The sequence below is a fragment of the Monodelphis domestica genome, chromosome 1, assembly GCF_027887165.1.
Source record: "Monodelphis domestica isolate mMonDom1 chromosome 1, mMonDom1.pri, whole genome shotgun sequence".
Taxonomy (NCBI): domain Eukaryota; kingdom Metazoa; phylum Chordata; class Mammalia; order Didelphimorphia; family Didelphidae; genus Monodelphis; species Monodelphis domestica.
In genome coordinates, this window is record NC_077227.1 from 287,692,762 (window position 1) to 287,718,278 (window position 25,517).

The 25,517-nt window shown below is 36.4% G+C and overlaps 1 protein-coding gene and 1 pseudogene across 1 annotated transcript in view; one reads left to right on the plus strand and one right to left on the minus strand.

The window, feature by feature from the left end:
• The window catches only part of SLC25A21 (solute carrier family 25 member 21), a 989,784-nt gene that overhangs the window by 63,442 nt on the left and 900,825 nt on the right, over window positions 1–25,517 (plus strand). The window lies entirely within an intron of this gene.
• LOC100024648 (sentrin-specific protease 8-like) lies at window positions 3,707–4,353 on the minus strand (annotated as a pseudogene).

The window sequence follows — 25,517 nt, forward strand, 5'->3', positions numbered from 1 at the left end:
AGATCTGTGGATTCTGGGGAAGGAATCTGGCTAGGATCTGACTCCAGCATCCAGGATAGGCTATATACTAGGGCAAGAGGAGATATTAGACCCATAGAAGAGAACCATTATGGAAACACCAGCCATTTGGAAGCTTTGTTGCCCACTACCCTATTCTGGGTCACTCTAGGGCTCTGGGTAGCTCTAGGAAAAGAACTGCACTAAAAGAGTGGTATTTTGGGGTAAGGAGCAGTTAAGGGACTTAGTCTGTGTACCAAAAAACAGCAGTTTGATAGACCCAGGAGAGAGTGTGGTCTCAGTTGCATCTTCTCACTCATTCTGAAAACAGTAGAGCAATAACCAGGGTAGGAATTCCAGACCTAAGGAAGCCTACAGTTTTTTCCCATTTGAATTAGTTTATTTAGTCAATTTAGAACATTATTCCTTGGTTAAAATAATCACATGATTTCCCTCCCTCCCCTTCACCCACCCTTCCCGCAGCTGACGTGCAATTTCATTGGATATTACTTGTGTTCTTAATCAGAACCTATTTCCATGTTCTTGATGTTTGCACTAGGATGTTCTTTTAGAGTCTACATCCCCAACCCTATCCCTTTGATCCATGTATTCAAGCAGTTGTTTTTCTTCTGTGTATTTACTCCCCCAGTGTTTCCTCTGAATGTGGATATTGGTTTTTCTTGTAGATTCCTCCAAGTTGTTCAGGATCAATGCATTGCCACTTATGGAGAAGTCCATTACATTTGATTGTACCACAGTGTCTCTGTGTATAATGTTCTCCTAGTTCTGCTCCTCTCACTTTGCATCAATTCCTGGAGGTTGTTCCAGTCCCCATGAAATTTCTCCACTTTATTATTCCTTTGAGCACAATAGTATTCCATCACCAACAGATTCCATAATTTGTTCAGCCATTCCCTAATTGGAAGGCATCCCCTCATTTTCTAATTTTTTTGCCACCACAAAGAGGGCAGCTATGAATATTCTTGTACAAGTCTTTTTCTTTATTATCTCTATGGGGTACAAACCCAGCAGTACTATGGCTGGATCAAAGGGCAGACAGCCTTTTAGCACCCTTTGTGCATAGTTCCAAATTGTCCTCCAGAATGGTTGGATTAATTCACAACTCCACCAGCAATGCATTAATGTCCCAACTTTGCCACATCCCCTCCAGCATTCATTACTTTCCTTTGCTGTCATGTTGGCCAATCTGCTAGGTGTGAGGTGATAACTCAGAGTTGTTTTGATTTACATTTCTCTGATTATAAGAGATTTAGAACATTTTTTCATGTGCTTATTAATAGTTTTGATTTCTTTAACTGAAAATTGCCTATTCATGTCCCTTGCCCATTTATCAATTGGAGAATGGCTTGATTTTTTGTACAATTGGTTTAGCTCTTTATAAATTTGAGTAATTAGACTTTTGTCAGAGGTTTTTGTAATGAAGATTGTTTCCCAATTTGTTGCTTCCCTTCTAATTTTGGATACATTAGTTTTGTTTGTACAAAAACTTTTTAAATTGATGTAATCAAAATCATTGATTTTATATTTTGTGATTTTTTTCCTAGCTCTTGCTTGGTTTTAAAGTCTTTCCTTTCCCAAAGATCTGACAAGCATACTATTCTGTGTTAGCCTAATTTGCTTATAGTTTCCTTTTTTATATTCAGGTCATTCACCCATTCTGAGTTTATCTTGGTGTAGGGTGTGAAATGTTGATCCAAACCTAATCTCTCCCATACTGTCTTCCAATTTTCCCAGAAGTTTTTTTTTAATCAAATAGTGGGTTTTGGTTCCCAAAACTGGGATCTTTGGGCTTATCATAGACTGTCTTGCTGAGGTCATTTACTCCAAGTCTATTCCACTGATCCTCCTTTCTATCTCTTAGCCAGTATCAAATTGTTTTGATGACCACTGCTTTATAGTATAGTTTGAGATCTGAGACTGCAAATCTTCCTTTCTTTTAATTTTTTTCATGATTTCCTTTGATATCCTTGATCCTTTGTTCTTCCAAATGAACTTTGTTATGGTTTTTTCTAATTCAGTAAAAAAGTTTTTTGGTAGTTCAATGGGTAAGGCACTAAATAAGGAAATTAATTTGGGTAGGATTGTCATTTTTATTATGTTAGCTCGTCCTACCCATGAGCAATCAATTTTTTTCCAATTGTTTAGATCTAGTTTTAATTGTGTGGAGAGTGTTTTGTAGTTTTGTTCATATAGTTCCTGTGTTTGTCTCGGCAGATAGCTTCCCAAGTATTTTATATTGTCTAGGGTGATTTTAAATGGAATTTCTCTTTCTAATTCTTGCTGCTAAAATGGGTTGGAGATATATAGAAATGCTGATGACTTATGTGGGTTTATATTGTATCCTGCAACTTTGCTAAAGTTGTTGATTATTTTGACTAGCTTTTTGGTTGATCCTCTAGGACTCTTTAAGTAGACCATCATATCATCTGCAAAGAGTGATAGCTTGGTCTCCTCATTGCCATTTTTTGGGGGGTGGGGTGGGGAAGTATTTCTCTTTATTCTTGTTTCCAAATGTTTACATGAGCTAAGTGAATGAGTTAAGGAGGTGACTTTTTTCCTTTTAACATTCTAAAGAATATTATAAACTTTTGATACAAATATAATAGAATCAGAATGAACCAGAACAAATCTCTTATCCCAGAATGGGGGAGAGGGAGAAGAAGAAGAGGAAGAGATGCTACTATTACAATGGGTGCAAAAGAATTTCTCTGCATTGAGGTAAGAAAAGACAGTGCCAAGATGAACCTTGTACATAGTAGATGCTTAAAATTTACCATATTTAATTGAATTAGTAGTAATGAGATTTAGAACTGTAAAGTTCCAATTAAGGGACTATGTCAATGATAACAAAAGATGAGGCTAGGAGAAACTTCTGACATTACACAGTAGCAGCCAACCTCTACAATGCCAATGTATCAAACCAAGAAGCTAACCACAGTAGTTTATTTAGCATAGACGTATTCAATATCTAGTTTTTTTTTTCTCCTAGCATTCTAGGAATCAGACAAAGTGGGTCAGGGAATAATTTCATTTTTCTTAAAAATTTGCAGAGGTGAGGCAGAGAGCAAAGGAAGCTTTCTTGTGGTGAATAGAAGGTAGTTAAGAGAACTTTTTAAAAAATGATCCCAAGCTACTTAAAACTTAACTGAGGTTTTGTCATTATTAGCTTTCATTTCTTGGGTCATTCTGTATTCAGGGGCAGGGCTTTAAGGTACTGGGATTTTTTTTTCCTGTGTTTTACATTTCTACTATTTTAGTGGTTGCTCCTGTGTTACCATGGCTCCTTATTTTTCTAGACATTAAATAAAAGTAGATTTGTTTCTATTTGGCATAGACCAATTATATATACAAATAATGTTCTTTAAGGGTAGGTTGATGGTTCAGTGTATTTGAACAATAATAGTAAAATGAAAATTTTGTGCAAAGGCTACTACCCAAACTTTGAAAATGGCTAGTTTGGAGGTCTTGGTGCATGTAGTTATGCTACTTCCAAAGCCTACAGTACCCTGAAGTTAAGTGTGGCCTTTCATTGAAACAATAATGCCTGAGGATCACATTCTTTCAGGAAGAAGTGAAAGGGCAGAGCCTTGACACCATGCCTTAGATATAGAATCAGAGACTAAGAGAATATAAGGAAAGACAAATAGAGAAGATTGACATTTAAGAAAAGATGAAGATAATTGCACTGAACACATCATTTTCTTACAAGTTTGGAGATGAGATCTTTCCATTCTACCCTCTTCCTCATGATATACATAGGCATGAAGTGCTGTAGCTGTGGCTCTGGCTGTCCCTTAAAGAAACCCTGACACAAGGCCTCTGTGTTATAGATTACATACATTCCACAATCATAGCTGTTTTGTTGAGCAGGGGCTTTCTCTTCTACAAATGCTACTTTGTCCCCTCTTTTCCCCCAAAAGGCCTCCAGTTTCCCTGCTACCTGTCTTGCATGTACAGAGTTGCTTCTGCTATGTGAATCATAATGGGGAAAATCTATTTTTGTCTTGGTGATAAACCAACAAAATCCAAATGAGTTCCCCCAGATACTTGATTGGAGTTATTATTGATGGGTAAGAACACAACTCTTTTGTGGGGAAAGTCAAGAGGCTGAAGGAACATGGTGATCTCCTCTGGGCTGGTGGTACACCTGATGAATTGAGTAACTTCTGGGCTGATGAAACACATTTGGTCTGAGCAGTCATGGAACTGGTCACTAGCAAAGTACTCAAAAGCAATTCCAATAATATGGTCATTAAGCTAGCTGGGAGAATCCAACAGTGAGACATCTGATACCCGCAGAAAACTGTCCACATAACTCAAAACAACAGGGTCCATTCTGCACAGAGACCAACTGGAAACAAATGGCAAGAGCTGCCTCAGGCTTCACCTCCTGGGAAGCGCCTCTGTTTTGGCTTGCACCAGGCTTCCTCTTGCTCATTGGCAATTTTAATACCTTCAATTTCTTTTTCTTCTCTGATTGCTACTGCTAGTGTTTCTAGTAAAATGTTAAATAATTGAGGTGATAATGGGCATCCTTGTTTCATTCCTGATCTTATTGGGAAGGCTTCTAGTTTATCCCCATTGCAGATAATGTTTGCTGGTGGTTTTAGATATATACTGTTTATTATTTTTATGAAAGACCCTTCTTTTCCTATACTTTCTAGTGTTTTCAACAGGAATAGGTGTTGTATTTTATCAAAGGTTTTTTCTACATCTATTGAGATAATCATGTTACTTTTGTCAGTTTGCTTGTTAATATGGTCAATTATGTGTATGGTTTTCCTAATATTGAACCATCCTTGCATTGCTGATATGAATCCTACCTGATCATAGTGAATAATCCTTGTGATGACTTGCTGGAGTATTTTTTCTAGTATCCTATTTAAGATTTTTTGCATCAATATTCATTAGGAAGATTGGTCTATAGTTTTCTTTCTCTGTTTTTGACCTGCCTGGCTTTGGGATCAATACCATATTTGTGTTATAAAATGATTTTGGTAGAATTCCTTATTTGTTTATTCTGTCAAATAGTTTGTATAATATTGGAATTAGTTGTTCTTTGAATGTTTGATAGAATTCATTTGTGAATCCATCTGGACCTGGGGATTTTTTCTTAGGAGTTCTTTGATGGCTTGTTCAATTTCTTTTTCTGATATGGGGTTGTTCAGGTAATCTATTTCTTCCTCTATTAGTGTAGGCAATTTATATTTTTGTAAGTATTCATCCATATCACCTAGATTGCCATATTTGTTGCCATATAATTGGGCATGATACTTTTTAATGATTGCCTTAATTTCCTCTTCATAGGGGTGAAGTGTCCCTTTTCATTTTGGATTCTGTCAATTTGGTTTTCTTCTTTCCTTTTTTTAATTAATGACTGACCAGTACTTTGTCTATTTTATTTGTCTTTTCAAAGTACCAACTTCTAGTCTTATTTATTAAATCAATAATTTTTTGACTTTCAATTTTATTAAATTCTCCTTTGATTTTTAGGATCTCTAATTTAGTCTTCATCTGAGGATTTTTAATTTGTTCACTTTCTAGTTTTTTAATTTGCATGCCCAATTCATTGACCTCTGCCCTCCCTGATTTGTTAATATATGAACTCAAGGATATAAATTTTCCCATGTGTACTGCTTTGACTGCATCTCATAGATTTTGAAAGGATGTCTCATCATTGTCATTTTCTTTAATGAAGTTATTGTTTCTATGATTTGTTCTTTAACTAACCAATTTTGGAGAATCAAATTGTTTAATTTCCAATTAATTTTTTATTTACCTCTCCGTGTACCCTTACTAATTATTATTTTCATTGCATTGTGATCCGAGAAGGTTGCATTTATTATTTCTGCTCTTTTGCACTTGTTCACAATGTTTTTATGCCCTAATTCATGGTCAATTTTTGTGAATGTACCATGTGCTGCTGAAAAGAAGGTGGATTCCTTTTTGTCCCTATTTATTTTTCTCCACATATCTACTAACTCTAATTTTTCATTCACTTCTCTTACCTCTTTCTTATTTATTTTTTGGTTTGATTTATCTAGTTCTGTTAGAGGAAGGTTCAGGCCTCCCACTAGTATAGTTTTTCTATCTATTTCATCCTTGAGCTCCACTAGTTTCTCCTATAGAAAATTGGATGCTATTCCATTTGGTGCATACATGTTGAGTGCTGGTTTTTCCTCATTGTCTATACTGCCATTTATCAGGATATCATTACCTTCCCTATCTCTTTTAGCTATATCTAGTCTTCCTTTGGCTTTGTCAGATATCATGATTGGGACTCCTGCCTTCTTTTTATCAGTTGATGCCCAATAGATTTGACTCCATCGTCTTACTTTCACCCTATGCGTATCTACGTTCCTCATGTGTGTTTCTTGTAGACAGCATATGGTAGGTTTTTGGATTCTAATCCTCTCTGTTATTCGCTTATATTTTATGGGTGAGTTCATTCCATTCACTTACAGAATTATGATTACCAGTTGTGTATTTCCCAGCATTTTGATTTCTCCTCCTAGTCCTGCCTTTTCTTCTTTCACTATTTCCTTCTATACCAATGTTTGTTTTTAATCAGTCCCCCTAATTTCCACCCTTATTTTACTTCTCTTTCTACCTCCCTCTCTTCTTATCCCCACCTTGTTTTCTTTGCAGTCTTTTTAAAACTACCCCCCCCACCATCTCCCTCCCTTGTACTGCTTCCCTCCCCACCAGTCTGTTTGTTACCCTGATACTCCCCTAAAGGGTGCAAATCTATTCTCTGCCCCAGTGGATTGGATTGTTCTTCCCTCTTTGGGTCAATTTCAATGCACATAAAAGTAGAGTATTTCCTATCTCCAACCTCTTTACCCTTCCAGGGTATTGATGTTCTCCCCCCTCCTGCCATTAGCTTCTTTGTGACATATAAATTTACCCCCTTTTGTTTCTTTTCCCATTTCTTTTAGTATTATCCTCTTTTTTAGCTCTAGTTGTGTGTATATATATATATATACATACATATATATATATGTATTTATGCATACATACTATATGCCTATTTATTTATGTCTTGTCATTTCATCCTATATAGTTTGTCACCGTTCCCTCTAAGTGTAATTCTTCTAGCTGCCCATGTGATAGCAACAGCTTTTAAGAGTTACCAATGACCTCTTTCCTTATAGGGATACATATCATTTTAACTTATTGAGTCTCTTTAAAAAAAGGGTTTTTTTTCTTTTTTCCCTCTTTTTTAAATTATCTTTTGATGATTCTCTTGAGTTCTGTGCTTGGGCATCACATTTTCTGTTCAGGTCTGGCCTTTTCTTTACAAATTCTTGGAATTCTTCTATTTTGTTGAATGACCATATTTTCCCCTGTAAGAGTATAGTCAGTTTTGCTGGGTAGTTGATTCTTGGTTATAGACCTAGTTCCCTTGCTTTCCGGAATACCATATTCCATGCCTTTTGGGCCTTCAGTGTAGATGCAACCAGATCCTGTATTATCCTTACTGTGATTCCATGGTATCTGAATGACTTCTTCTTGGCAGCTTGTAATATTTTTTCTTTGGTCTGATAATTCTTGAATTTGGCTATAACATTCCTGGGTGTTGTCAGTTGAGGATTAAGTACAGGAGGTGATCTGTGGATTCTTTCAATCTCCACTTTTCCCTCTTGTTCTAGAATATTGGGGCAGTTTTCTTGGATAATTTCCTGTAGTATTATGTCCAGGCTTTTTCTTTTGTCATGGTCTTCTAGTCGACCAATGCTTCTTAAATTGTCTCTCCTTGAACAATTTGATAAATTGTCTGTTTTGTGAATGAGATGCTTCATAATTTCCTCAATGTTTTCATTCTTTTTGTTTTGTTTTATAGTGTCCTCTTGCCTTGTGAAATTACTTAATTTTAGTTGTTGTATTCTGGTTTTAAAAGACTGGATTTTTCCTTGGATTTTTGGTCATCCACCTTCTGGTCTGATTTTCTTTTGAGGTCATCTTTCATTCTCTTTACTGTGAATTTTAGAACTACTCCACGCTACTCAGCCTGTACTTTAGAAGATCTGATTTAGTTATTTCCTGATTAGTAACAAAGGAGATACTTGTTCTAACAGAATCAAGTCTTGTGAACTCTTCATTTCTCCACCCTACTTAGTTTAACAAGGTCAGGAATGTCTGCACCATACTCAAGGATTAAGTATCTGAGAAAATGGCCTTCAACAGACATGTACAGGAACAGTGGACAGACCCCTTGGCTGTCCTAAGTCAAGCTAAGCTAACATTGGTACAGATGAGATGCAGAAAAGTGACGTAAAACCATCTATATAGGGCATGTCAATTCCTCTCTTTGGTCTCTTTTCCCGGAGAGGCGTCTCTGGCTGGCAGCGTGCTAAGCATTCTGCCATCTTGGTGTGGTGGCAGCTATTTGTCTGGGTTTTGGTGGTGAGTTTGCCCTTGAGCTAATTCAGGTTCAGGCATCTTGGCTGAGCCCTCTTGTAGTTCAGGCTGATTCCTTCCTCTTTTACTCTCCAAAGCCTTACTTTCTAGAGCCTCTAATCTTCCTGCCCAGCACAAGCCAGTTGGGAGAAATTCTACACCCTTTCCTTCTCCCTTCTTCTTAAATTTCTTTCCACTATATTAATTAAATCACCATAAATTTCCAGACTGACTTGGTTAAATTTTTTTTTTGTTGTTATTTGGGATATCCATGGTGACCAGCAATTAATATTGTTTAGGTCACAACGCTAAAATTGTCCTTTACATTACCTCATCTCTCATCTCCTTTGACTCATCTTTCATCTTCTTTGCCTCATTTTCAAGCTGGTTGATTTTGGCTTTCAAGACACTATTTTCTGTTTCCAGATGACTTATCTTAGTTTTTAAGTTCTTTTCCCAATTGTCTTCAGCCTCTCTTAATTGTGTTTTGTATGGCATTTTGAATTCTTCCATAGCCTGTATCCAATTAGCTGGGATTTTTGCTTTATTGTTTAGTGATCCCTCCTCCTCTGGACCATTTGCTCTTTCTTCGTTGCCTGTGTAGAAACTTTTGATTGTAATTTATTTTTTCTTTTTCTGTTGTTTGCTCATATTTACCCTTTCTTTACTCCCCGTATTTGTCTGTGCTCTTGCTCCTCTCATTTTCTCATTTTTTTGGTTTTGCGGTTTTCTGACAGCTCCTTTTGGAGCTTTTTCAGGAGATCTCTCCATGTAGTCTGTGGGGGAGGGGTGTTGGAGTTTGAGATTCCCTATCCTCTGGAGGCTTTTGATTGGATTAAAGTCCAGGTGTCTATGAGGGAGGGGTGTTGGAGCTTGGGCTTCCCTGATCTCTCTAGACTTTTGATGGGATTAAGTTCAGCTGGGTTGGGCTGGATGTGCTCTTAGGCCAAAATCTCCTGGAAGGCTGGAGCAATATGGAAGGTTTCCACCCCTATGACCAGGCTGCCCACTCTGTGATCCCTCTCCAGCTCCTTCCCCACCCCCTGTGTTTGACACTCTGAGCCTGGCACAGCCCTGCCCACAAGATACAACCTCTAGACAGCACCTTTGCCCGCCCAGATGTTCCCACTGCCACTGGAGGCTTAGTGCTCTAGGTGGGGTGGAGGGGTCCTGGGACCTTCCTTCTGCCTTCCCCTTAAACTGGAGTGTTCTCAAATTACAGCTTTTGGGGAGGTGTACCTTTAGAATTGAGTCCATCAGGAGGGTTCTTTGGCTCTGTCTTGTTTTTCAGTCCCCTAGGAGCATTTAGTTTGTAATTGGTAAGGAAGGGTATTCAGAGGTCTGAACTTTTGCTGCTTCTATGCTGCCATCTTGACTCCCCCTCCCCAAAGCACTGGAAGCCTACAGTTTTGTCCCTCTTCATTAACAAAACTTCCCTGCTGCCGTCTGTTGCTTAGACTTAAAACCAGATCAGGAATTTGCAGAATGGAGACCATGGAGATGGCAATCAGACTTGTCCTTGGATAAGTCCACTTTGAATGTACTGAAAGTTTTCAAGTCTGCATCTGTGATTGTCCCTGATATTATGGAACAACACAACATTCAAGACATCAAGAAATCAGAAATTGGAACATCCTAGACTTTTCCATAGAGGATGACCCTAACATCAAGAGCAAAGTCACTAAGTAGCAGGAAAAATGTATCAATAAGAAGAATCTCACCATAAAAAGCTGTTATATTGACAAGGACACTTAAGACATAAACCCAGAAGATAACAAATCCAAAACTTCTATAAGAAAACTTCACAAATAAAACAAAGCTTATGGTGCAGATTCAACTAAAATTATTAAAAGATAAACCAAAAATTTTAAAAATGTCAAAAATTATTAAGTCAAATTAGAGTATTAGAAGAAAAATCAGAAAAGGAAAAAGTTATGGAAGTAACATATGAAAAGTAATTAACAGCTTGGCACAACAGGTACAAAACCTTTCCTAGACAATAAACTTCCTAAATTAGAATGGACCAAATATAAACCAATGAGTCTATGAGACAACAATATTAAAACAAAGTGTAAGGACTGGAAAATGGAAGAAAATATAAACTACTTCTAGCAAAAAGAACTGTTTTTGATTAAGAGGACATTAAAAATCATTGTACTACCTGATGTTCTGACCAAAAAAAAAAAAAGAGCTGTCATCATCTTTCAAGACATCTTTTAAAAATTGCCCTTTTCTCTTAGAAGTAGAGGAAAAGAAAGATTTTTTTTTAATGAGAAAGGCCCTATTTGTACAAAATATTTATTGCAGCTCTTTTTATGGTGGCAAAGAATTAGAAATTTAGAGGTTGTCCATTAATTAGAGAATGGTTGAACAAGTGGTATATCATTGTAATAGAATACATAGAATACTACTGTGCTATTAAAAATGATGAATAGGATGATTTCAGAAAAATCTGGAAAGACTTACATGAACTGGTTTATGGAAAACTAAGTCAAATTTAAAAGAATACAAGCTATTCTCTAATTGCCAAATCACCAAAAGATATGAACAAGCAGTTTTCAGATGAAGACACCAACTATCAATAATCATATGAAAAAATGTTCTAAATCACTCGATTAAGAGAAAAGTACATTAAAAAAACCTCTGATTAAAAACTTATCATATTTTACCAATATGGCAGTAATATCAAAAGATGAATTTTGGAGTGGATGTGGCAAATTTGGGACACTAATATATTGTTAGTGGTATTGTGAATTGATCCAGCCATTCTGGAGAGCAGTTTCGAATTATGTCCAAAGAGCTATAAAAATGTATACTCTTTGATGCAGGAATATACTACTAGGTCTTTATCCCAAAGAGATAGAAAAATGAGGGGCAAGGGGAAGGAACTACTTGTACAAAAATATTTCTAGCAGCCCTTTTTGTGGTGATGAAGAATTGGAAATCGAGGGGATGCCCATCAATTGGGGAATTACTGAACAAATTGTGGTATAGGTGGTGACAGAACACTATTGTTCTGTAAGCAGTGAGAGGATGATTTCAGAAAGAGCTGGAAAGACCTACATAAACTGATGCAGAATGAAATAAGTAGAACCAAGAGAACACTGCACACAATACCAGCAATATTGTGGGATGATAAACTGTGAAAGACTTATCTAGTCTCAGTAATACAATGATCCAGGACAATTCTGAAGGACTTATGGCAAAGAATACTATTTACCTACAGAAAAAAGAAGTGTTGGAGTCAGAATGCAGATCAAAGCATAAAATTTTTCACTTTAGTTTATTTGGATTTTTATTTGTGTGGTTTCAGTTTTATAGGAGCATTCTCTTTCAATAATGAGCAACATGGAAATATGTTTTGCAGGATAATTCATGTATAAACCAGATAAAATTGCTTATGATCTCTGGGAAGAGGAAGGGAAGGGAGAGAGGGACACAATTTAGATCTTACTACTTCAAACTTATTTTGAAAATTGTTATTTCATGTAATTGTCAAAATAAAATATAGTTTTTAAAAAGAAAGAACAAATCCCTACTTTAACCTCACCTCCCTTTAATGCTCCCTTTTCCATTCTGCCTTTTCTTATTTCCCTGTTTATGTGTAGTTTATTTTGTATACTACAAGTTTGCTAAAGTTATTAATTATTTCAACTAATTTTTAAGTTGATTCTCTAGGATTATTTATTCTCCATGAATATCCTCATTATCATCTGCAAAGGGTGGTAGTTTAGTTTACTCATTCCCTACTTTAATTCCTTCAATTTCTCTTATTGCTAAAGGTAGTATTTCTAGTACACTTTATATAGTGGTGATTGTGAGCACCTCTGATCTTATTGGGAAGACTTTGAACTTATCTCCATTGCAAATGATACTTGCTGATGGTTTTAGAGATAATACCTATCATTTTAGGTGTGGAAAGGAAACTAAAACAAGTTCTGGACTTTCTGTCACTGTATTGGAATAAGCACTGACTGTTGGTGGGGGAAGGAGCAACTGGGAGTGGCAGTTGGTCTTGTGACCAGCACTTCCTTCCTGGCATGGGAAGTGGGAGGGGGCATTTCTTCCCAGTCTCTGAATAGAGGTGCCTCTATTTTCTTTAGCTTGAAGAGACAGACCCAACCAGCTCTTAAATTCAGAACTTTTCTTGTTGCTTGCTGTCTACTACTAAGATTTTGAAATTAAGAAAACTAGCACAGATATAGTGTAGACAGGAATAAGAGAAACCCTCCACCAACCTGTGAGGCCTGGCCTCAGCTCCAACACTGAGAGACACTCAAATCTTATCTAGAGAAATCCCTCTTCCCTCTTCCCTGATACCTCTCCAATCCAAACTGGTTATTAAATTTACCTTATTTGAACATCACAATCAGATAAGTGGGCTATCTTTTCTGGGACATAGAGGGAGCTGAACCTCAGTTCAGTCATTCAACTACAAACAGTCCTTATCAGACCCCTGCTGGGTTAGGGTCCATGTTTACCTGGTCTGAGGCATCTTCGGCATCAATCCATAGAGAAGACATCCCCACAGGCTATCATAAGTGGCCCATTTCTTGGACACCCCATTTTGTTCAAAAATAGCCTCTTGACAGGGGGCATCTTTCTCCTTTTGTGTTACCAGTAGCCATATTCTCTCTCTCCCTTCTGTGAATTTCAAAACTACTCCACCCTATTCAGACCATTCTTGAGAAGATTGGATTTCCTGATCAATAACAATAGAGATACTTGGAATAGCTAAATCCGATCTTCTAAAGAATGGTCTGAATAGGGTGGAGTAGTTTTGAAATTCACACTTCAACTCCTCTATTCCCTGCTACAAACCTTCTGTTATCCCCTGTTCTTCACATCCACCCATCTTTCTCTATAAGTATTATATAAGGAAAGGCCTATTTATTCCTATGCTTTCTGGTGTTTTTTAATAGGAATAGTTATATTTTGTTGAAAGCTTTTTATGCATCTATTGAGAAAATGATGTGATTTTTGTTAGTTTTCTTATTGTTATAGTCAATTATGCTGATAGTTTCCCTAATATTAAAGCAGCCTTGCATTCCTGGTGGTATAAATACCACCCAGTTTTCATGAATGATTCTTGAGATACTGCTGTAGTCTTCTTGCTAGTATTTTATTTATGATTTTTGCATCTTTATTCATTAAGGAAAGTGGTCTGTAATTTTCTTTCTCTGTTTTTGGTCTTCCTGGATTAGTTATCAGCACCATATTTGTATCAGAAAAAGAATTTGATAGAACTCCTTCTTTGCCTATTTTGTTAAATAGTTAATATAGTATTGGGGTTAATGTTCTTGAAATGTTTAATAGAATTCACTTGTTATTCCATCTGGCCCTGGCAATTTTTTCTTAAGGTCATTCATAGCTTGTTAAATTTCTTTTTCTGACATGGGATTATTTAAGTATTCCATTTCATCTTTTGTTAATCTGAGCCATTTATATTCTTAGAAATATTCATCCATTTCCCCTGTATTGTCAGATTCATTGTCATATAATTGGGCAAAATGGCTCCTCACGATTGCTTTAATTTCCTCTTCATTGGTGGTGAATTCATCCTTTTCATTTTTGATACTGGTACTTTGATATTCTACTTTAGTTTTAAAAATCAAATCAACCAATGCTTTATCTATTTTACTTGTTTTTTCATAAAACCGATTCCTAGACTTATTTATTAGTTTAATAGTTCTCTTACTTTCAATTTTATTAATTTCTCCTTTCATTTTTAGGACTTCAAATTTAGTCTTTAATTGAAGATTTTTTAATTCCTTCTTTTTCTATTTTTTTTTTAGTTGCAAGCCCAATTCATTGATCTGCTTTTTCTGTTTTATTGATGTAACCTTTTGGAGATATACATTTTCCCCTAAGTACTACTTTGGTTGTATTCCATAAATTTTTATATTTTTCTCTGAATTGTCATTATCTTAAATGAAATTATTGATTATTTCTATAATTCACTTCTGACCAAGAAGTTCTAAATTCTAAGCAAAACATTTTCTACTAGGGAGTTATAATAAAGCTGCTTTTGATTTGGAAGAATGGCAATCTGAAAAGATGCCCAGAAATGGCTGAACAAATTGTGGCATTTGATGGAATTCTATTGTTCTATAAGAAAAGATGAAGAGGATGGTTTCAGAGGAACCTGGGAAGACAGAAGAACTGATGCAGAATGAAGTAAATGGTACCAAGTGAACAACTTATACAATGACAAAAATATAGTAATGACAAGCTGCTTTTGAAAGAATTAGGAATTCTGATTAGTGATAATCAATTATGATTCTAGAGGGTTTTTGATGAAAAATGCTACCCATCTTCTGATGGAGAGGATTCAGAATGCAGAATGAGATTTATGTATGTATACATATATATGTGAATATATTTATATACAGAGTATATATATGTGTATGTGTGTGTTGATCTTATATTAAAAAATTGGTTTTACTTTATTGTACATGCTTAATATAAGCGTTTTGTTTCTTTTTTTCCCCTTTTTTTCTCAATTGAGGGACAATTGGGATAGGAGAGAGAAGGTAATATTTTGTGAATTAATATTAAATAAACTTTAAAAAAAAGAAAAAATTAAAATGCACTCAACTCAGTGATGAGTCACACAAAGTGGAAAGTAGTCTCTCTTAATACTTAATGTAGTTTATTACCCTGAACTCAGAGTATGTCCTATGGCAGTTATGACAAACCTATGGCACGAGTACCAAAGATGGCACACAGAACTCTCTCAATCCCCTGACCCCAAAGTTCATTATACTAGAAAGGCAGAGAGACTCAGGTGGAGTTGCTCCCCTCCCCCTCTCCACTACACTTGATGACATTTTTTCACATTCCCTACCCCTCTGCCTAGCAGCTCAATGGGAACACACAATGGGTAAGCTGTGTGGCTCAGAGTAGCAGAACTGGAGGGGAGTGGAGCACTTGGGCCACTCTCCTCCCCCTCTCTATACTCGCTGAGGACATTCCTCATTTTTTCCACCCCTCTGTGCAGCAGCCCAATGGGAGTGCTTCCTCCATCCCCTCTGTGGGGTAAGGTGGGGATCAGGGAACAGAATATGGTCTCTGGGGGGTGAGTGGACATGGCACTTGGTCTGGGGGAGTGGGTTAGGGGTGGGGCCTGTGACTGTCTCTAAAAGGTTCACCATCACTGTCCTATTTGGTGGCTCCTTGTTACACTATGAAAAAAAAAATTATCTTTGGGCTGGAAAGGCTATAACAAAAGTAGCTAATAACAAATTACTACTTAAGTGACATGGCAAATATCTCTTCAGATGTATTGAGAGAACTAGCAGATTGTAACCTTCAGTAAGTTAGTTATCCCTTCTGGATCTTAATTTCATTATTTGTAAAATATGGTTATTAGATTAAATGACCTATAACAGTGATGGTGAACCTTTTAGAGATGGAGTGCCAGGCCCTACCCCCATCCTACCCACCCCCAGACTGAATTCTGTGCCCCCCCCGACGCAGCATGCCATACCCCACCATCACATGTTGGGTATGTCCTGCACCCCACCTTACCCCACACAGGGGAGGGCAAAAGCACTACCATTGGGCTGCTGGGCAGAGGGGTGTTTTGAAGTGAGGAATGTCCTTGGAGAGTGTAGAGAGGGCAAGGGGAGTGGCCCAAGTATTCTACTCCCTTCCAATTCTGCCATCTCTGAGCCTTACCCCCACTGAGCTGCTGGAGAGAGGGGTAGGGGAAATAAAAGTAAATAAAAGTAAATAAAAGTAAAGTTAAAAATGCTCTAATCTGCATTCATATTTCATCAGTTCCCTTTATGGAGATGGTTTGCATTTTTCATCATGGATTCTTCAAAATTATCTAGAATTACTGTTTTGATCAGAGTAGTTTAGTCTTTCATAGCTGATCATCCTTCCAATATTGCTCTTACAATGTACAGTGTTCTCTGGGTACTGTTCCACTCACTGCCTGAGATTATATGTCTTCTCAGGTTTTTCTGAAACCTACCTGTGCATCATTTCTTATAGCATGAGAATATTCCATCAAAATCTTTTACCATAACTTGTTTAGCCATTCTCCAAATACTAGATTTCCCCTTGATTTCCAGTTCTTTGCCACACAGAATGAGCTGCTATAAATATTTTTATATAAATATATCCTTTTCCCTTTTCTTTGACCTTTTTAGGATACAGATCCTGCATTAATATTGTTTGTTCAAAGGGTATGCATGATTTTATAGTTCTTTGGATCTAATTCCAGTTTGTTCTCACAACCTACTAACACAGCCTTTTCCACTTTTAGATGACTAATTAGGATAAAATTTTTCCTGACACTAAGTTTAAATTCACTCTTTTGCAACTATACTCATTACTTCTCTTTTCTCTCAGTGCAATCCTCTTTTATCATCCCTTGATTTTTTTTTTACATATTATGCCATCTGAAACAGATTACTCCTTTACTCTCTTTCTATATATGCACTCTTTCTAACTGTTCTGCTAATGATAAAAAATGGAGTTAAAATATCATTTTTTCATGTAGGAATATAAGCAGTTCAACCTTATTGAATCCCTTACATTTTCTCTTTCTTATTTACCTCTTTATGCCTCTCTTGAATCTTGTATTTGGACATCACATTTTCTGTTTAGGCCAGGTCTTTTCATTAGGAATGCTTGGAAATCTATTTCCTTAAATGATCATTTTCTCCCCTGAAAGAATATGCTCAGTTTTGATGAGTGTATGATTCTTGGTTGTAAAGCTAGTTTCTTTGCCTTTCAGAATATCATATTGCTTCTAATTTTGGTTGCATTGGCTTTGTCTGTACAAAACCTTTTTAATTTGATATAATCAAAGTCATTCATTTCACATTTTGTAATGTTTTCTATTTCATGCTTGGTCTTAAATTCTTTCCTTTTGCAAATATCTGTCAGGTATACTCTTCTATGTCCATCCAATTTATTTATTATTTCACTCTTTATATTTAAGTCATTTACCCATTTTGAATTTATCTTGGTTATCCTCTTGATTCTGAGTCAGAGAGCCAGCCACATGTCCAGGTAACTTGCTTATTCTTACTTTGCATGAGGAGAGATTCTTTATCAATTTATTTCTCCTCTCTTCTTAGAGACATGGCTTCCATTTCAAGACCTATCTGACAAAATATCTCTGTCACATTGGCTTTTATTTGCTGTAATTTTACTAGGAATACTCTGGTTGCAAATTTATTTTCCAGCATACAAAGCATTATATTAGCATACAAAGTATAATACAGGTCTACCCATTTTTGTCTCCAATCTTTATAGATTGGCTCTAAAATGTCAGCCCATATTACTCAGGCAATTTGTCCTTCTGGAAAGATTTCATTTCTCCCTCTAGTCTCTCTTATCTTCTCCACATTTATAACCATTAAAAAAATTAGTTTAGAATTTCTTCTGATCAGTAAATTTTACCAAAAATTCCAAGACCAGGCAAAATAATAAATATTTAAGAAAACACAACAATGTTCCCTGATTCTTAGCTGCTCTTTTCAAAGAGTTTGGGGAGAGGTAGGAGTAAGAGGTATGTTACAGATACAAAGAGCAGTAGGTTAAACTGAGTCAATAACCCAAGGGGGGCATATTTAGCTTTGCTAGGAAGTAAAAAGAGTCTCTGGCATTTTGTAACACAGAATCAGTCCTAACTCTGTCAGGTTCTCATTACCATGGAGATATAGATTCTTTTCTCTGCTTTTTTTTATGGACCCTGGTCACAACACAGGATTAGTTTTGACCCTCTTACAGGCATTCATTGCTTATCTTTCATCAGCTATTCCCAGTATTATTTCTTGGGTGTCTTTCCACTCTAATGGCTTTCTCTTCCATCCTGCTTTCCTGGTTATTTTGTATTTTGTTTGTCTAATATTCACAAACTCCTCCCTACTGCAAGCTTATGGAACAATGGAGGATACTGCCTGATATTAGACAGCTCCCTGGCACTCCCTGCTTCATAGCAAATTCTTTATGAGCAGAGTCCAAAAGGTGGATTACAATCCTCCTCAGGGCTGGAACATTTTGTAGTCCCTTACAAAATCAGTCACAGTACACTTGACATTTGCAAAGGCATACTACTAGAATCAAAGTAAATATAAATACTTAAAAGAAAAACAATGATTATCCCAAGTAATCATCTTTGGGTGCCACTTAGAGCAAATATACATCCAGAGCATAAATAATAGACACAACACAATGCAAAAATGACAGGTTAATTCAGTAACCAAACTTTTAAATTACATGCACATATCACATTAATACAAGTGTAACCATAATACATAAGTAAATGAGCATAGCAGCAAATGATGCAAATCCCATAAAATAAGAAAACATGATTAAGCATTAGTATGTATCCAAAAAAAGAAGCAGAATTACAATGTATAACTAACAGAAAAATGTAACCAAAGTACATGGAAAATACATGTGCACAATCAAATAGAGACGAACAGAAAAAGAATAAAATATAGCATTATAACTCAGAGCATGCTGTCATTAATGTGTGAATTTATAAACATGTGCAATTAGGCATAAGGCTTATATTGTCAGGTTATTAGTTTTATTGCTTGCATTCCTGTGCATCTAGTTCTTTGGTTTCACCTGCAACAACATAGATTAGTTTTGTCACAGATTAGATAGAACTAACTCTTTTGATCTGTTGCTGTCTGCACTTATATCTGTTCTGGTTAATGATATAATAGATCATGGTCCTTATGAGAACTGTAAGCCTGTTTTCATAAACTTGAACTTGAAAAAGACTGTGATGGCTGTCAGTCTTTCTGGTCTTGTATATGTTGTCTGTGTGTCCTGGATTCTTCACACTAAAGTTTTGGGCATTAAAATTGTTATCCTTGGTTTTTATATTCATTCCTTATTAAAATTAGACCCATTAAAGATTGACGGGTTACAGTGTCTTCTTCAAGGGAAATGTCAACTTTTTAAGCTAGATTCTGATAAGACAGCCTTTCTTCAACTGGCAGCTTGCTTAGAGTTTCTTGATGTTTCTGTTACTTATCATTACCTGCTCATCAAAGAGCTGATTATCCTGTGGGCAATAAGCAATTGTGGTAAATTGTCTTTACAAGGCCCCTGACACTCATTGAGACTATCCTGAAAGTAGACATATTGTCAGTCCCTCACCAGCTTGGTAACAGGGTAGCTTTTTATCAATATGCTAACTTTTTTTAGCAGAACACATGGTGCAAATCCTACAAAAATCTTAAAAAACACAAGTTTCTCTGTAGAATTGTCTCTTATTCTCATTTGTCTTCTTATTGTATTTGATAAAACACTTGGACATCAAATGATTGCTTCTGCATAGTTGGAAATTCTTGAACCCCTAAAACAACATTACCCAAATTCCTTTCTGTATTACCCAGAATACTTTTCTCTTTGAGCATGTTTGTGTGGTCACATTATCATTTTATAAGTTCTGTAGTTCCTCCTGCTCCCTCTTCTCCTTTGCCACCAAACTGGGTTTAGGTAGTTCTTTTACTTTAGTTATTATTAATAAAACTTTTAAAATGTAATACTTAGTTTTGTATAATATGTTAATTTTAATCTTTACACTTCTGTCAGAGCTCTTCTGAGCTGATGTCATGCCTCATCGATAGGTTTCCTTTAGGTTGTATCATGCAAGTGATGTACTAGTTAGGAATGCTGGTATCCTCCCCATTGTCTGAGTCTTCAAAGCATGCCAGTAGATAGGTATGACACTTATTTAAGCATTAGTCACTAAGATGAATCAGCAAAGTTACATGGTTCAAAGAAATAACATTTATGTCATACTGCCTGGTGGAGTTGTAAACATGTACTAGATATGCCACATGTTAACACTTCTGTTCTGAGAGTTTCTGAAACATTCAACAATATGTAGTTAGTTTGTGTTTATCCTTTAGCATGATGAGATGTAATTCTTGACTTCTTGACGTGTTCTAAATCTAGCTTCTCCTGGTCTAGCATGCTCTTAATGTTTCTACTTTGGTCAGAATAAATCTAGGGCAGAATAGATCCATAGGGTTTAAAATACTTACTCTCCATCAATTTAGCAACTGCTGATGCTTTCTGGTGCCTAATTGGGTACGCTTATGCAAACCTGGTGAAATGATTAATAAAGCAGAAATTGTTATCATTTTTCTCTTAACATATGGGCTCAAATATCATACTTTTTAGTGACATATATTACCTGCCAACCTAAATCAATATAACTGGTTCCTGCCAACTGCTCATCAATAATGTGTTCATACAACTTTGTCCAAAATTTCTGAAATTATAACAACAATGACTGCATCCATGTCTGCCAGTTCTTTCAATTCATATTCATCACCTAAACAATATTCTGGTAACTGTTAGCCACTGACTTGTAGGACACTCTCTTTCCATCCTTCCTCAGTGAGTTCATTGCTTGGATGACAGTGTTTTGTTCTTCCCCATCTCCTGTGGTCTTCAACTTACATACTGATACTTGTTCAAATACCTTAATATTCCAGTTACTCAATTTATTTATTTTTCCATGATCTATTCCTCTACCCAATCTCAGCCACACACAGAGATGGTCATATTCTTCATTTTGTCTTCAATCACAAATGCTTCATGTCCATATTCATGAGCTCTGAAATTCCTTTATCTGTTGTCATCCCATTTGTCTTTCTGCCTTATAGTTCAACACCCTGTTCTTTTCATTATGACCACCATACTTTTACCCTTTAATTCTTTTCCAGATCATCACTCTTGCCTGCCCACATTCTTTTTCATCTTGACTCCTTGATTACAACTCCTTGAAATAGCATAAAACATGGTATTCTTTACTCTGGAGCCCCTGCTCCCTTATTCAGCACCTTGTGCTATCCTTAAATTACTTCATTAGCTGCCTTTGTTGCTATAATTGTGCTGAATTTAGATGGATAAAATTTCAAACTGTCTTAACTGGGTCTAACCTTTTTTCTGTCTAACCAGATAGAACCCCCCCCAACCCCCACGGATCTTTCCCTGGGCAATGGTGTTGTTTTTGTCTTTGTTAAACTTGATTTATCTCCATAAGAAAGTTTATTCTCCATTGTTTTGCCAAGTAAGACTGAAAATGGCACCCTAAGTTTGCTTGGAGTGAGGGAAGGCTCTGAAGAAATTTTTTCTTTATATTTCACAATATATATTGTGTCAGTATATCATCAGATTATAGTAACTTGTATGGTTTCAAAAACCTAACTAAGCTGAGAAGCCCCAACCATATGTGGCTGGGACCTCTTTTGTCCCTAGACAAAGAAGTTGAACCAGAAAATTGCTGCCTCTTGGTGGCAAGGTCTTAATGATCCTCTACAAGACTTTTTATCATCTAATTATTGTATAGTACCAAGGGAGGGGAAAAGAGGGAAAGTAGACAAGATAAAAACCAAACAAGAATGTGAAAAACAAAAGCCAAAATGCAAACCTTTCTCCTTCTTTGGGAAAGATCCAGTCTCTATTCAACAATCTTCCTAAAATGGGCAGTATTAAGAGGATAAGGGGGACCCTAAAAGAAATAAAATAATGCAAAAATCAAACAAAAATAAAAGGCAGACAAAAATCAGAAATCTTAGACCTTTCATTCCCCCCTTCCAAAAGACTAGTCTCAAAATCTGGTTCATGCAATGGATGGTGCTGCATCTTTGAAGTTCTTAGTAGATCTCCTAATGTAAAATGAAAATGATGACTAAGAGCAGCACCTAGAACATCATCACCACAGTGAGATGATGATTTACAGATTTCTTCTTCTTATATGAAGTGATAATGACGAGCATAAGGAATATCCTGGCTTCTGCATGGCTACTTCTAACACAGTAGTAAAAAATTCTTCATCTTGGATCAGACAATAAAGTGGCTAAGGTCATAAGTCTCTTATACACAACCTCTCCCAGCATCTAAGTTGAAACTGAGATTCTCCCTGAATTGCCACACTCTCAGCATTCTATGGTCTACCTTAAAAATGTCCCCTCCCCAAAAGCAGCATCAGGGAACATGGCTTAGATATCTAACATAGGCAATCAATGATTTAGCTGTTCATCAGAAGGGGCAAAATTCTTGTCCTTAGATAGGGGAGTGCCATTTTCCTAGTAGAAAGGAGAGGTTGAGAACCATTTACATTAGGAATAGTTGCCTTTTTCTTAGTGGGGTTGGGATGAGAAAGCTGGGGTTCATCAGGTTGTGTGAGAAGATGCTGGGTCAGGCAAGCTGAGGCAATCAGGAAAACTGCACCAGGAAAACACTAGTCCTATCAGATCCATAAATACATCATCTAACAGAATCTCTGACGTTTCTGTCAGCCTATAAGACCACAAGACTAATTTCATTTCTGTTTGGTTGTAATCAGCCAGTATGATTCAGTGATCGAGCCTGGTCCTTGACTAGAAGAGAAAATCCCAATCTTGCCATCCCAGGAACTGGAGACATTAGTCTTTTAGATTCTTTTAAAAATTATTTTAAAAATATAGCATTTAAAATTTGGCAAGTAATACTGGGAATAGGGTACTCATCAAAGATAATATTTTTGGTCACCTCATCTTTGTACAAAAAAACCCCCAAATGCTCTTTGTTTTGGTGTAAAGAACATATGCTTTGACAATATCATAAGATCCTAGATTTAGATTTGGATATAGAGTGCAAGCAAAAAAAATGAGATGGATTAAGGTACATTAAGAAAAATAATATTCCTGAGATTTGGCAAGGTGAGAGCCTATGTATGGGGTGGAGATATGTTAAATCAGGAAACAGGTCCTTTGCTAATCAGATTCTCTAGCTCCTTACTTGAACATTTTATCCACTTGAAATATCAAGTGAAGGGAGAGAACATCATCCTTGATTCATTTACAGTGCTGAGACTTTTTTCAAGTGTTTCAAAATGCATTGAAGATAAATATCCTTCTTAAGCTTTCAATTTGGAAAAAAAAGAACTCTGTGTTCTTCCTTCCTTCCTTCCTTCCTTCCTTCCTTCCTTCCTTCCTTCCTTCCTTCCTTCCTTCCTTCCTTCCTTCCTTCCTTCCTTCCTTCCTTCCTTCCTTCCTTCCTTCCTTCCTTCCTTCCTTCCTTCTTTCCTTCTTCCTTCCTTCCTTCCTTCCTTCCTTCCTTCCTTCCTTCCTTCCTTCCTTCCTTCCTTCCTTCCTTCCTTCCTTCCTTCCTTCCTTCCTTCCTTCCTTCCTTCCTTCCTTCCTTCCTTCCTTCCTTCCTTCCTTCCTTCTTTCCTTCCTTCCCTCCTTCCTTCCTTCCTTCCTTCCTTCCTTCCTTCCTTCCTTCCTTCCTTCCTTCCTTCCTTCCTTCCTTCCTTCCTTCCTTCCTTCCTTCCTTCCTTCCTTCCTTCCTTCCTTCTTTCCTTCCTTCCCTCCCTCCTTTTGAAGAGAAATATAAGAATTATAGGGAAAAAACATTTTCTTCCCTCTAGTACTTTCCAAGTGCCACCCCTTGCTCTGCTAGACCAAAATTGATGGGGTATGGTGGTTTTAGGACTAATAATAATATTCTAGCTGGAAAGTAAAAGCAGCTTCCTAGCTCATAGTAAAATGCCATATGGAATCTATAGTTCATTCACACATTACCCTCCTCTTGCTCTCCTGTATACTTCAACACAGAAGACAAAATATTGAATTGTAATGTCAGGCATTTGAATACCTGAAGTCATTATGGTTGAGAACTACTAATTAAACATGGATCAGTTCTTTGAGAAAGGAACTCTTTGCATACAGGGTTTTGGTTGCATCATTTCATTTGACTTTTATTTCATTTAAGATTGGGACTACGTTGCCAGCAGCAAATATACTGACTGAAAACTGTCACAACAGCGATCATTACAATCTGGGAGTTAAGTTTGACTGCAACATATGTCTTCAATTTTAATAGCTCAGCTTCCCAGATGCCCTAGAGGAGAATATTGCCTGAGAAGGAGCTTTTCATGTAAGAATAATTTGTGTTAAGTAGCTCAGTGATCTGTTTGTTAGGTTAGAGCTGACAGTTTGTTTATATTTCTAAAGGGGTATGATGAATGGGGGAGAAGTTGATGCTAATTAACCTAAATTGTTCCTAAGAATGTAGCAGGCTTTGCCAGTTTCATTGTTTCTGTTTCTTTGCACATTTTAAATAATTGAATGGAGGGAGCTCAGACCATTCATCATAATTTTAGACAAGATGGAAATAAATGAATTTATCATGGTCCACAACGTGCAAATGGCAGTGTCACTTTATAGAGCAATTAGGTAAGACATCAACTTGGAAATAATGCAGACTCTTCTAATCCATTTGTATAAAAATATCCAACATGTACATCCTCATTTATGGCATTAATTATCACTGTCATCACAGCAGGAGACATGGTTACTACTTGGAAAGTCACTTACTACCATTAATGAAATGGTACTTTGTTATTAAATTTGGGAATTGATTGACCTCTGGGCCAAAGACCCATGAAATACTGCTTAAGAAAGTTTGCATTTTTCAGTTACACATTAAAGACATCAAATAACAAATCTGTTCTTGGGATGAACCTAAAGTCTGGTCAAGTGGACAGTTTAAAAAACTCATTGAAAATTTCAGCTATATAAAGATACATTACATAAGATGAGTTAGTCTTCAAACTGAAAATATTTTAGATATAGTTTTCCTTTTATTTCACTTATATTGTATTTTGTGTATTGATATAATTTTCCCTCCTGTTGCTTTGGATATTTTCATTTCTTATACAGAACCCAAAATCAACTTCTATGTAATGTGGCTAACATGAATGGATAATTTCATGAGCCTATATTTAAAAATGTATGCTTGTATGAATCTACATTTTTAGTTTCTGAAATAAGTAAAGTGAAACTAAATGTTAAAATATCTATGATTTTAACCTATTAATCCTCGTTGTTGGCCATTCCTTTTTCATTTATGCACATAACATTCCACAGGAAGAGATGGTATAAATTTGTGGACTGTGGAGAATGAGTGAACATTTTTGAATCAAGATCTTTAAAAGGGGTGAAATTTGAGTATGATTAAGTTAGGAAAAAGCCTCGCTAACGGCGGAAGTCAGATACTCTGTATACATTATGGGCATGTCACGGCTTTTAAAAAGTTATGTTAGACTTCTATACAAATTG